Source organism: Prionailurus bengalensis, chromosome B1 (assembly GCF_016509475.1).
Source record: "Prionailurus bengalensis isolate Pbe53 chromosome B1, Fcat_Pben_1.1_paternal_pri, whole genome shotgun sequence".
Classification (NCBI taxonomy): domain Eukaryota; kingdom Metazoa; phylum Chordata; class Mammalia; order Carnivora; family Felidae; genus Prionailurus; species Prionailurus bengalensis.
The window spans coordinates 199,256,031-199,269,876 of record NC_057344.1 but is presented as its reverse complement, the minus strand read 5'-3'; the positions used below and the strand labels follow the sequence as shown (position 1 = coordinate 199,269,876).

At 44.2% G+C, this 13,846-nt stretch overlaps 1 long non-coding RNA gene across 1 annotated transcript; it reads left to right on the top strand.

Moving 5' to 3' along the window:
- The first annotated feature begins 273 nt into the window (after positions 1-273).
- LOC122479037 lies at positions 274-4,075 on the top strand. The gene is made up of 2 exons (XR_006296216.1): positions 274-734; positions 2,814-4,075. It is a non-coding gene; the product is annotated as an uncharacterized LOC122479037 (long non-coding RNA).
- The last annotated feature ends 9,771 nt before the right edge of the window (positions 4,076-13,846 follow it).

The following is a 13,846-nucleotide window of genomic DNA, read 5'->3' as shown; positions in this document are numbered from 1 at the left end:
GGCATGCGCGGCCGGTAGAGCCCCTCGAGGCAGCCTCGACGCCGCCCCGGCCCAGCCAGCGAGGGCCGGAGCTGTAGTACCGCCGGGGGCCGGTGGCGTCGCTGCGCGGCCGGCCCTGGGGGTCCGGCGCCTGTAGAACTCTACCTGGCGCAGGCGGCTCTGTGCTCACCCGGCGGTTGGCCTGGTAACCTGGGCGTCCCAGCCCGGGGGTGGGGGTGGGGGGGGCGATCCCGCTCCTTTGGGGGAGGGGCGGGGCCTGGACTCGCCGAGCTGGCGAGATAACGGGGGACTCCGAGCCTAGTGGCGTGCGCTCTCGCGACCGGCGTTTGCAAAGTTGCCATTTACCCAGAGGCCAGATGCCTGCCTGGGGATCCCGAGGGTGGGGCCGAAGGAGTCCCTGATGATTGACAGCCTCCCACTCTTCGCATTTTCTTACACTTGCAAGTAAATGGGAGCCGCCGCCTCTGGGCTGTGAGTCCCACCAGGGCATGTGTTCATGACATGGCTCTTTTGTTCATCACTGACGCACCAGTCTGGGACAGGCCCGGCTCGCAGGACTGCTCAGCGTCCCTTGCCTAGACCAGGGGTAGCCGAAGCCTGATGGGGACAGCACGTCCCCCAAAAAGTTCCCCAGGGAGGTACAAAAGGGAGGACAAAAAGGGAGAGGAGCGCTAGCAACGTTCATAGCAATTGGACACAGCTTCGGCATCCCAGCTGGGGATCCTTGGAACAAGGTAGGGGAATGTGGGTGGGGTGTACTCTAATTCAAGTCGCTCATGGCTCGGGCTGCGTTCTGGCCGCTTGCAGTGGACGCCTGGGTGTTCCGGAAGGATGGGGGCGGGGCGCGGGGGAAGACCTGGTCCTTCACCGCAGACAGTTCTAGGCTGCTGGGATAGCCTTCTGTCTCACCTCCCTGCTTGCACTCTCATCCAGGCTGAGGCAGCCAGAGTGCCCCTTCCACAAATCAAGTGGGACGGAGCCACTCCCCAGCAGAAGGGTCCTCGCAGGACCCTCCAGTGCTGTCTGACTTGACCTCCCGCAGCGCCTCTTCCTCGCCCCTCCTCACTCCTGTGTTCTGCCACACTGGCGACCTCTGCAGCGCTGAGGCACCGGGTTTCTCTTGTCCCAGGACCCTTGCACATGTTCCCTCTGTCGGGGACATCGCTCATCTTTCTCCTCTCAATTCAAAAACCACCTTCTTAGGGGCCTTTCTAACCCTTTAATCTCCCATAGTCATCACCTCCCCTCGCTCTAGCGCATTCCTGTGTTTTGTTCTTTGTAACAAACTGAAATCATACTTGGGTCTTCTCATTCTCCCACAGGACAAAAGAAGTTATTGGCTGTCTTGTTCGCATTTATATTCCCAGCGCTGGAGGAGAGGGCCTGGCCCTCAATAGACACCCATGCCAGTTGACTTTCTATCTTGGTTTGAGTCACCACAGCAGGAAAGCAGACTTGGAATCCCCAGCTGCGCATATTGGCACTTAACTCTTTGTGTACGCTTTCATGTCTAAATGTTCTCATCTGGGAAATGATGAGGATAATAATAGTATCTGAAAATGAGATGAACAGACTTTGTGGAAGAGGCAGGGAGATTCTCAGATGGAGAGCTCTGGGTGATTTAGCTACTGCATCAGTGGGGATGGGCTAGGTTACGCCGAAGCAATATACAACCCCCAAATCTCGTTGGCTTAAAAAGCTGTCGGTTTATTTTTCACTTTACACTTTATGTCCACCATGGATTGCCAAGAACTTGGCTCCTTGACGTCTTTAGTTCAGAAGCCCAGGCTGACAACAGCAGCCACCAACCGATGCTTTGCCAATTGCCCAGGCAAAAAGGAGAGTTCGGCTTAATAGAGTACTCTTAAATGTCCAGTGAGAAGCTCTCAGAAGGAAAGACTCAAGTTTCATGTCTTGCTTGTAGCTAGGTGTGATCATGTCACTGGGCTCTAGTCAATGGGAAAAGTAAATAGAGCTAGAATATGCGTAACATCCAGAAGTGTTCTTTTTTTTAAAAAAAATATTTATTTATTTATCTTTGAGCGAGACAGAGTGTGCGCAGGAGAGCGGCAGAGAGAGAGAGAGAGAGAGAGAGAGGGAATTCCAAGCAGGCTCCATCCTGCCAGCACAGAGCCTGATGCGGGGCTCAAACTCACAAACCGTGCAATCATGACCTGAACCGAAATCAAGAGTCGGATGCTTAACTGACTGAGCCACCCAGGCGCCCCCAGAAAGGTTCTTAAAGAAAGGGCATGCAATTCTTTGTCCCTTCTTCATTCTGCTGGTCTGAATAAAAGGATGAAGAAACAATGCTGGAGCTGGCACAGCCCCTGTGAATCATGTAGCGAATATAACTTACTGAGGAGTAAGTAACGAGGTAGAAGAATGAAGGTGGGTCCCCGAGTATCACAGAACCACCATACCTGCCATCTGTTGCTTCGCCCCCGGCTGAATTTCAAAAGGGAAGTAAACTGCTATTTTGGAGTAACTGCCACAGAAAAAGCTTCTGTGAACCAATCCATGGTTTGGGACAGGAAAGGATGGGAATGGGCCAAGCATGAGCCAACATGGTATGGCAACGGAACAGTAGGTGTTGGATGCTCTGCCAGTTTAAATCAGCAGAAGCAACAACGCCGAGGGAGAAGCCTGCGGAGGAAATAGAAGTAACGTTTCTCTTTCCAACCCAATCGCTTCAAAAATCTTCAGATACAAAGTGAAGGCCAGTGCATCTCCTACTATCAGTGGGAGGCTTCCACTGTTTTTATTGTAATGTCAGGGTCAAGGGTGATGTATCTTCTTTTCTTTCTTTACAGCTTTGAGAGCTCTGTGTGCAGATCGTGGTTCCTGAAGGTCAGAGGAACTCCTTCCGAATCAGCTGGTATGTCATTCACTCCCCTGAACATTTCTCCCCAGCAGGATGGCGGTCAGTATCAAGATTCCTCAAGTAATTAAAAATGACACAAAGGAAAAATTGTGTCCAATATTATAATATTATCCAGTTTGGCTTTACATTTATTGGAAATAAAGACGACGTACACTGGGAATGTGTTATTTGCAGGGAAGTGCTTGCAAGTACCTGTCTAGAAAATCTTTTTTTTTTTTTGTCATTTATAAATAAAAATGTGAAAATTATAGACAGCCAGTCATGAAAACTGTTATTGCTGGTGCTGCAGAAGGCACTTTGCATTGTGATCTTTATTTTGAACAGATTTGATTCTCAAACCAAAACACAATACCTGGTTTTTAGAATATACTGAATAGTAACTCCTATAGGATGGAATTCTAGAATTAGAATTGCGGAGCAGAAAGATATATTAACAGAGTTTGCCAAGTTAATTTCGTAAGTGCTGAAGTAATTCCAGTGCCCGTTGTTATTAACAATTTATAGGACCTCCAGCTTGGCTTTCTGTCTTCTGGCCCCCCTACTAGGACTGAGTGTAACATTCTTCTCAACTTTTTGCCACCTGTTGGGTGAAAAACATGTTAACTCATTGTTACTTTAATTGCTACTTCCCTAATAATTGTGAAGTTGAGCTCTTTTTTTCATTTGTCCATGAACATCAGGATTTCCCCTTCTATAAAATGGCTATTTTTATTCTTTGACTATTTTTCAATCGGACTATTTGTTCTTATATTATCAATTTACGGGAGTTCATTGAAGTACCATGTCAAGGAATCTTTTATCTGACATATGTGCTTCAAAGATTTTTCGTAATCTGTGCTTTCTGATGTTGCTTATTGTCTTTTCTTGTCATGGTTTAAATATTTACATAGTCAAATGTTTCATTTCCTTTTGTTGTTGTTGTTGTTGTTGTTGTTGTTGTTTTGGATTGTCCCGGCTTGCTTAAGACATCCCCCAAACACACACACCACTGTCACAAATGCCAAGAACATACACATATTGTCATAGATTTTCTTCTAAGTAGTTATTCAATGCTTTTTAAAGATTTAATTTTCATGGAATTATTTCTTTATGTACATATGTATTATTTTTTATGTATCTACCTTTTCCTCCCTGTTTGACAGGCAGCTTTGGATGGAACAATCTGTGTTTAAATAAACCTCCCTTTCTCCACTGACTTGTCATGGCACCTTTGCCGCACCTTAAGTTTCCTATTTGTGAATTTCTAGTATGTTTCAGTTACAGTGGCTTTATGTTAAAAAAAACCCAAATCTGACAAGGCAACATTGCCTCCTCACCCCTTCCCCATTAGGTATTATTTTTCAATAGAGGGTTCTTAGGTGTTTTTTGACATTTATCCTCTACATGAAATGCAAGGGATTTTTGATGGTTGTCGTTTGTTGTTGTTCTGTTTTTTGTCTTTTGTTTTCTTTTTTTTGTACCTTTTATGCTGGTCCTAAGGGGTACAGAATTGGACCGATCTGATCAAGCATCCTGTTCAATGACAGGAGCATCAAACCCCGCATGTTCATGGTGGCTTGCCTTTCCCAGCACTCCCAGAAAGTGACCGTTGGGATGTGTTTGTTGCAGGGTTCCAGGCAAAGGGCACTGCTGGAGCGGGGGTGGGGGTGCAGGGTGCCATGCAGCTGAGGTCAAAGTGTACATTTTACTCTGGAGGGTGCCTCCTAATTCACACAAAATCCCCATCTTAGCAGCGGCAGCCCCGGGCCAGAACTGCCTGAGAACGGTGGGTCCACCCTACTTGAAGCTGCATCAGCCGGAGTCTGCCTGCTGCTCTTTTAGCCCTCAGGGAATGGCTTGGCTTCAGCTTCCGGCAGCCTGTGGGCTCACTCCCTGGATTGAATCCCAGCTCCGACTTTCTGAGCTCCTGGTGAACTGGATCTCCTCACTTTCAACATAGGTGACCACTGCTCCATTCTATGCTGCATCTCAGCCTAGGACACACTGTCACTTGCTTGAGTTGTTACGGTGGCCTCCTAACTGCTTTCCTTGCTTCTGCCTTCGCGCGTCTGCGGTTGGTTCTCAGCTCAGCAGCCAGAGCAAGCCATTCATTCATTCATTCATTCATTCATTCATGCCTGAGAGAGGGAGACTAAGAGAGTCCCAAGCAGGCTCCAGCCTCAGCGCAGAGCCTGACGTGGCGCTCGATCTCATGAACCACAAGACCATGACGTGAACCGAAACCAAGAGTCGGACGCTTAACTGGCTGAGCCACCCAGGTGTCCCAATCACACATCTTTCTAATTTACTAACTGCCACCCTTGAAAACTGGGAAAAACCCTGAAAGTTTACTGTTTTTTTAAGTTGATTTATTTATTTTGAGGGGGTGGGGGAAAAGAAGAAGGAGGGCAAGAGAGGATGTTCAGCAAGCTCCATGCCGAGCATGGGCTCAATCCCACGAACCACGAGATCATGACCTGAGCCAAAATCGAGTAGAATTCTCAACTGACGGAGCCACCCAGGTGCCTCTAGAGCGATCCTTTTAAACTGAAGCGTTGGGTTGTATCTGAATCTCACCGGAGCCCTTGCACCCGATCCAGAGTCAAAGTCCATCTCCTCAAGGGCAACAAGGTTCCTTCTGATCAGCTCCTGTCACCTCTCTGACCTCACTCCTTTTGCTCTGCCTCTCAACTAGTTAGTGTTCATTCATTCATCAAATATCTGTCGAGTGCCCTACTTATATCTATATGTGCCAGGCACTGTTACAGCCACTTGGGACACTTCGGTGGACAAACACGCGTGTGAGAGAGAGGAAGGACTAGTCTCTTGGCTGTTCCATGAACTTGCTACCACGTGGTGGCCTCAGGCCTCAACACTGGCTGTCCCTCTGCCTGGACTGCCCTTGCCCAGAAATCCACATGTCTTATGTTTTCACCTGCTTCATGTTTCTCTTCACACGTCACCTGCTAGCAAGGCCTTCCCTGACTGCCCTAGCTACAATCTCCAACTGTCCGGCACTTAATATCTCCCCCCAGCTATTCACTTCTCCATGACTCTTAATTTCCTCTAATAGACTTTATATTTTATAATATCTAGATACTTAATTTATGTCTGTTGTATTTCCCCCACCATTACCCAAATAGGGTGAGATGGATGGCTTATTCCCTGTCATGCGAGTGCCTTGAACAGTGCCTGGCACGGAATGGGACTCTGGAAACATTTTCTGGGTAAAGGAAAGGATGCACGAAAAGGAAGAACCTGGAGAAGGTTATTGACCCTTTTGTGCTTCCTTTCCGTTTTCTAAAAATTAAGGAGTGTAATGGTCACTAACTGACAGGCTTGTTAAAAAGGTTTAGTGAGGGGCGCCTGGGTGACTCAGTTGGTTAAACGTCCGACTTCAGCTCGGGTCATGATCTCACGGTTCGTGGGTTCGAGCCCCGCGTCGGGCTCCGTGCCGACCGCTCGGAGCCTGGAGCCTGCTTCGGATTCTGTGTCTCCCTCTCTCTGCCCCTCCCCCACTCATGCTCTGTCTCTGTCACTCTCAAAAATGAATAAATGTTAAAAAAAAAAGTTAAAAAAAAAGGTTTAATGAAACAGTACCTCTAGGGGTCCCAGGCTGCCTCAGTCGGTGGGGCATGCGATTCTTGGATCTTGGGGCTGTGAGTTTGAGCCCCACATTGGGTGAAGAGATTACTTAAAAATAAAATCTTTTTAAAAACATTTTTTTAATGTTTATTTATTTTTGAGAGAGAGAGAGAGAGCGAGTGAGCGAGCATGGGTGGGGGAGGGGCAGAGAAAGAGGGAGACACAGAATCCAAAGCAGGCTCCAGGCTCTAGGCTGCCGGCACAGAGCCCGATGCGGGGCTCGAACCCACAGATCGCGACATCATGACCTGAGCCAAAGTCAGACACCCAACCGACTGAGCCACCACCCAGGCGCCCCAAAAACAAAATCTTTAAAAAAACATCCAGTACATCTAAAAGTGCTTAAAACAGTACTTGGCACATATTAGAGTTCTCGAAATGTAGTTTATTACTGTTGTTTTTGCTTCCCAGTCCCTTATATCCACATCGTGTATGTACTGTGTGCACAGACAGTTCAGGATTCATACTTTTTATCTCTTATAGTACCTGTGAACACTGCATGGTATTGTTTTTTGTGCTTTCAAAATTTACTGCAACAGCACTGTCAACAATAGCCAATTATGGAAAGAGCCCCCATGTCCACTGACTGACAAATGGATAAAGAAGATGTGGTATGTATATACAATGGAATATTACTTGGCAATCAAAAAGAATGAAATCTTGCTATTTGCAACAACATGGACGGAACTAGAATGTATTATGCTAAGGGAAATAAGTCAGATAAAGATAACTATCCTATGATTTCACATATAGGTGGAATTTTACGAAACCAAACAGATGAAACATAGGGAAAGGGAAGCAAAAATAAGATAAAAACAGAGAGAGAGGCAAACCGTAAGAGACTCTTAAATACAGAGAACAAACTGAGGGTTGCTGGAGGGGAGGTGGGTGGGAGAGTGGGCTGGATGGGTGACAGGCATTAAGGAGGGCGCTTGTAGGGATGAGCACCGGGTGTTACGTGTGAGTGATGAATCACGAAATTCTCCTGAAACCATTCTTTCACTGCATGTTAACTAACTTGGATTTAAATAAAAAATAAATAAGTAAGATCAAGTCCTCCCCACCCCTCCCCCCAACATTGACTGCGACAGTATTAGGCATTGGTTTTTGAGACTCATTTATGTTGCAATATATAATTTAGTTCTTTCTTCTTTTTTTTTTTAATTTTTTAATTTTTTTTAACATTTATTTATTTTTGAGACAGAGAGAGACAGAGCATGAATGGGGGAGGGGCAGAGAGAGAGGGAGACAGAATCGGAAGCAGGCTCCAGGCTCTGAGCCATCAGCCCAGAGCCTGACGCGGGGCTCGAACTCACGGACCGCGAGATCGTGACCTGAGCCGAAGTCGGACGCTCAACCGACTGAGCCACCCAGGCACCCCTAGTTCTTTCTTCTTAATGGCTGTGTAGGTTTCTGCCAAGGGAACTTAGCGTCTCACCAATATAGACAGTATTAAAGGGTGTTTTGTGTAGGTCTTTTTGTGCACGTCTCATCCCAAATGCGCAAGAGTTTCTCAAGGAGGCATCCAAAAAGTGGAAATGCTGGTTTTGCCTGCTGTGTTCCATTTGCCCCCTCCCATCCATTCTCCATCCTTCCTTGGCTGCTCTGTCCGGGGATGCTGTTCCCTGGAGACGGCCCCATCCACCGCCTTCCCATTGGATCTGGCCAGTGGAGGCTCTGGCAGGAGATTAGAGGCCAGAAAGGAAGGGTCCGGGTACTTTTTCATGACCGCTTTCTTTGTCCCCGTGCTTCATGTCTGGCCGTAGGTCTGTCCTTCCCTCTGGGCATCTCCCCCTCCCCTGTTCCGGCTGTGCCGGAGCCCCAGCACCTCTGTTGTCTCTCCTGGTCCAAAGAGGCCTAAACAAGGTTGGCGGGTTCCCACCGTTGCAGGTTTCTGGGTACCTCACCATCCATTGTTTCCTTCACCTTGCCTGTTCCTGCCTAAGGAGTCACCTCAGAAAGCGTCCTTCATTCGAACATTTGGGATAAATTACTTTGTACGGGCACCACATGGACACATTGGCTTCATGGGACGTGCTTTAAAATCCAATTTTTACTTTAACACACACACACCCTCCCTCTCTAGTTTTGTAAAGTCAAATAGCACTAAAAAGTTTATGATGGAGAGCAGGAATCACTTTCCTTCTTTCTCATCTCCTTTCTCTATTTTGGCTCTCCAGAGGCCACCATATTCAACTGTTTTTATCTCTCTGATGACTGATGATGTAGAGCATCTTTTCATATGTTTATTGGCCACTTACGTATCTTTTTAAAAATTTAATTAATATATTTATTAATGTGTTAACTTTTGGATTAATGGAATGACATTTTAACTCCAAACTCATCTGGCCTGAAAGACACAGAAAGTTGTCTTTGCACTGCTGACTCTGAAACAGTGTCTCATGCCATCATTTCAGGGACAAAGATTGCTTAGCTCCAACACCGGCCGGTGCCCATAGCCCGGACAGGGGAAAGCCTGCTGACCTCCGAATCACACTTGCACAGGCCCCACGTGAGTTTGCCGACTTCTGGCAAAGGCACGGACTTGAGCCGCAATCCTGATAACTCTTTAAGGGGGAGCAGATCACCAAGTTAAGCGGTTTCCATTTTCCAGACGCTAGCTCAGCCCCCAGCTCTAAGAAAAAGGAAGCACAGGGATCCCTTTCCCCTGCAGGCAAGGAGAGGGAGGCCCAGAGTTCTGGGTTCTGTATGAAGTCAGGGTATCTGCTGGCCCACTGTTGTGGCTGTGTGCACCTGGGAGAGAAAGTGATACACAGTTGGAGCCCTTAGAAGGTTTCATTTGGTGCCTTTACCAGGACTTTGAGATAAAACTGAATACTTGATACTCCAGTGCAAAGATGGTTTCAACTTTCAAAAAGAATCAACATCCCTCTGAAGAAGCAGAAGAGTGAATTGTTTTTTCAAGTTTCCTGATTCAAAGCCATTTCCCCTTTAAGAAATTCAAGGACTCACAAACACTGGCCAAATGGCACAGTCATATATGGCAACCTGATTGTTGTATTTCTTGTAAAGTTCAATATCTGTAAATGGTCACGTAAAACTTGCTGGGGTGAGAAATTAACAAAAATCACAATTGCAAAGCGCCTGAATTTTACATCATTCATCTTCCCTTTCCCTTTGTTGTAAATAAAACTTTGAAGGGGAAACATTATTTTCATTTTGTTAGATTTGTTCCCTTCTTTTTCTTTCACATCATTGAAGCTCCCAACCAAAAGATGAAATAAGGAAAATCAACCTTAACATTGAACCTATCAATTCTACCTTCCTTTTAATTTTCTCCTTAAAATGCTTCAGATGAACAATTTTTCACTTCTCAGAAAAGAGAAAATTGATATCCTGGGCAAACCTTAACGCAAATGAGCGTTAAAAGTACCATAGGGGGCACCTGGGTGGCTCAGTCGGTTAAGCGTCCGACTTCGGCTCAGGCCGTGATCTCACGGGTCGTGAGTTCGAGCCCTGCGTTGGGCTCTGTACTGATGGCTCAGGGTCTGGAGCCTGCTTTGGATTCTATGTCTCCCTGTCTCTCTGCCCCTGCCCTGCTCACACTCTGTCTCTCCTCTCTCTCTCTCAAAAATAAACATTAAAAATTAAAAAAAAAATACCATCGAATCCACTTTTTTTTTACACTTATATATATTATTTTGTGAAATGTTTCTTCAAGTCTTTTGTAATTGATCTGTGGTTCTTTATGTTTTCTAGACCTGAACTATATTATCAAATGTACATACAATGTTTTCTGTCAACCTGGGGCTTGCCTCTTACCTTCTTAATTATCTCTTTTGAAGAACAGAAAGTTTAAATTTTGATGCAATCCAATTTCTTAAGTTTTTCCTTGATGATTGTTTGCTTTTGGTGGCATAACAAATTGCCCACCCAAGGTGGAAAGTGTACTCTTGTTTACTTGTAGCAGTTTTGTAGTGTTAGAATTTGCATTTATATCTAAGACCTATTTCTGAATTTTTGTTTTGTTTTATTTGGTGTGAAATTGAGTTCATTTTTTTTTTTGTCCGCATGGATATCTAGTTTTTCCAGCACCATTTATGGAAAACACTATCCTTTCTCCACGGAATAACGTTGATGTTTTTGCCAAAAATCAATTGGCGATACCTGTGTAAAAACTATGGATTCTGGACTCAGTTCATTGATGTATTTTTTGGTCTTCATGTTAATACAAACTTTGGTCTTCACTTTTCAAGATTATTCTGGCCAGACTTACCTCCTTTGCAATTCCATGTAAATTTTATAATCACCTCTTCAATTTCTACACAATTCTGCTAGGATTTTTATTTTTTTTATTTTTTAATTTTTTTAAATGTTTTTATTTATTTTTGAGACAGAGAGAGACAGAGCGTGAGCAGGGGAGGGGCAGAGAGAGGGAGACACAGACTCCGAAGCAGGCTCCAGGCTCTGAGCTGTCAGCACAGAGCCCGACGCGGGGCTCGAACTCACAGACTGTGAGATCATGACCTGAGCTGAAGTCGGACGCCCAACTGACTGAGCCACCCAGGCGCCCCGGATTTTTAGATAAATATGGAGAGAAGTGACATGTTACCCATATAGAGTCTTTCATTCAGATCATGAATTTGAAACCTCTCTCCATTTATTAAGACCTCCTTAACTTTTCTCAGCAATGATTTTAGCTTTTGGTTGAAAGATACTGTACATTTTTCATCTAGTGTATTCCTAACTATATTCATGATATTCAAAATGGAATTAAAAATTATTTTCCAATTGGTGGTTTCTAAGAGACAGGAATATTATTTTTTGTATATTAACTTTCTATCCTTTGACTTTACTAAACTTACTATGCTCATAGTTTATTTCATAGGTTTCATAGGATTTTTTTTACATACACAATCATGTCATCTTTGAATAAAGACAGTCTTACCTCCTCTTTTCTTATATGTATGCCTTCTGTTTGTTATTTTTCTTGCCTTATTGCGCTAGCTAGAATCTCTAGCATAATGATGAATTGAAGTGGTGAGAGCAAGCATCTTTGCCTATTCCTGATTTTAGGGTGAACATTTTTGAGATAAAATGGGGATCAGATTATCAAAGCAGACTCACACAATTCAGAGATGTTAGAGCAGTCCAGTGACACAGATGAGGCAGGAACAGGTTCAGAACCGCTGACACAGCAGAGCTCTTCAAGTCCTTTCTTGTGACATCTGATATGCCCTTGTGCCTTTTTAAATGCTGAATGCAGGTCACATAATTTACACATAAGTGAACCATTTAAGTCTTGAAACCATCTCTGTTTTATACTCCAACAGTACCTAACATTTTCCAGGGAACAATGCTGCATAAATGCATAGGCTCCAGGCTTGTTTATTATAAGCAAGCCTGTCCACAGGTAGGGATTCTCCTTCTAGCAAATACCATTAGCTTCTTTGCCCAGAGGTTTATCATTTCATGTTTATAAGGAAATTGAATCAGATCACCTGTCTTCTATCTTTTCCACGGGCTTCTCCCAGATACCAAGGATGCAAGAATGAATTAAAGATGCTATTTCATCTTTTCCTTTTCAACATTCAATTTTTCACCATTAAGTGTCATGTTAGCTGAAGGTTTTTGTAGATTCCCTTAAATCAGACTGAGCAAATTTTCTTCTATGCCTAGTTTGCTACAAGTTTTATTATAAGTTAATAAAAACATTTTAAGTTTATTTATTTATTTTGAGAGAGAGAGAGAACACAAGCGGGGTAGGGACAGAGAGAGAGGGAGAAAGAGAATCCCAAGCAGACTCTGCTGACATTAAGCTTGATCTCATGAACAGTGAGATCATGACCTGAGCTGAAATCAAGAGTTGGACACTTAACCAACTGAGCCACCCAGGCGCCCCAGTAGTAAATTATTTTCTAATATTTTCTCTACATTTACTGGGATGATCAAGTCATTTTCCTCACTTTGTTTGTTAATGTGGAAAATTACATTGATTTTCAAATGTTAAACCAACATGGCGTTCCTAGGATAAGTCCTACTTTATTATATGTATTGCCAGATATACACACACAGACGCACACATTTTGTCAATTGCTTTTTTTACATTTAAGAACAATTTGTGGTAAAAGTTGGGCCCCTGGGTGGCTCAATCAGTTAAGGGTCTGACTCTTGGTTTCGGCTCAGGTCGTGATCTCACAGTTTTGTAAGTTTGAACCCCACATCGGGCTCTGCACTGGCAGCATGGAGCCTGCTTGGGATTCTCTCTCCCCCACCCCCGTTCTCTCTGCCCCTCCCCTGCTTGTGCTGGCTCTGTCCCTCTCAAAGTAAATAAATACAATTTAAAAAATTGTGGTAAAAGCATATCACGTAAAATTTAGTCTTAACCAGTTTCAAGTATACAGAGCACTAGTGTTAACTATTTCTACATCTTTGTGCAACAGATCTCTAGAACTTTTTCATTTTGCAAGACTGAAACTCTATACTCATTAAACATCAACTCTCCATTTCCTCCTCCCCCTCAGCCCTTGGTAACCACATTCTACTTTCTGTTTCTATGAGTTTGACTACTTCAGGTACCTCATACAAGTGGAATCTTGTGCGGTATTTGTGTTTTTTATGCCTGGTTTGTTTAACTTAATGTCCTTGAGGTTCATCCATGTTGTACAATACGACATGATTTTCTTCCTTTTGAAAGCTCAGTAATATTCCATTGTATGGATATACCACATTGTCTTTATTCATTCATCTGTTGATGGACATTTAGGTTGCTTCCCCCTCTTAACTATTTTGAATAACACTGCAGTGAGTGTGTGTGTGCATATGTCTCTGAGATACTGTTTTTCAGTTCTTCTGGATATACACCAAGAAGTGGGATTGCTGATCATACGGTAATTATGTTTTTAATATTCTGGGGGAAACTCTACACTGTTTTTCACAGCAGCGGAACCATTTTATGTTCCCACAAACAGAAGGGCACAGGGTTCCAATTTCTCCATAACCTCTCTAGCACTTGTCATTTTCTGTTGTTTGTTTATTTATTTATTTATTTTTAATAAGCATACTGACAAGTGTGAGGTTTTAATTTGAATCCTTCTAATGATTAGTGATATTGAGCATCTTTCCATGTATATCTATTTGGAGAATGGAGAATGTATATCTTTGGAGAAACATCAGTTCAAGCCCTTTACCCACTTAAAAAATTCTTTTTTAATGTTTATTTTTGAGAGAGAGAGAGAGAGAGAGAGAGAGAGAGAGAGAGAGAGAGAGAGAGAGACAGGGTGTGAGCAGGGGAGGTGCAGAGAGAGAGAGAGAGAGAGACACAGATCTGAAGCAGGCTCCAGGCTCCGAGCTGTCAGCAGAGTTTGATGAACCATA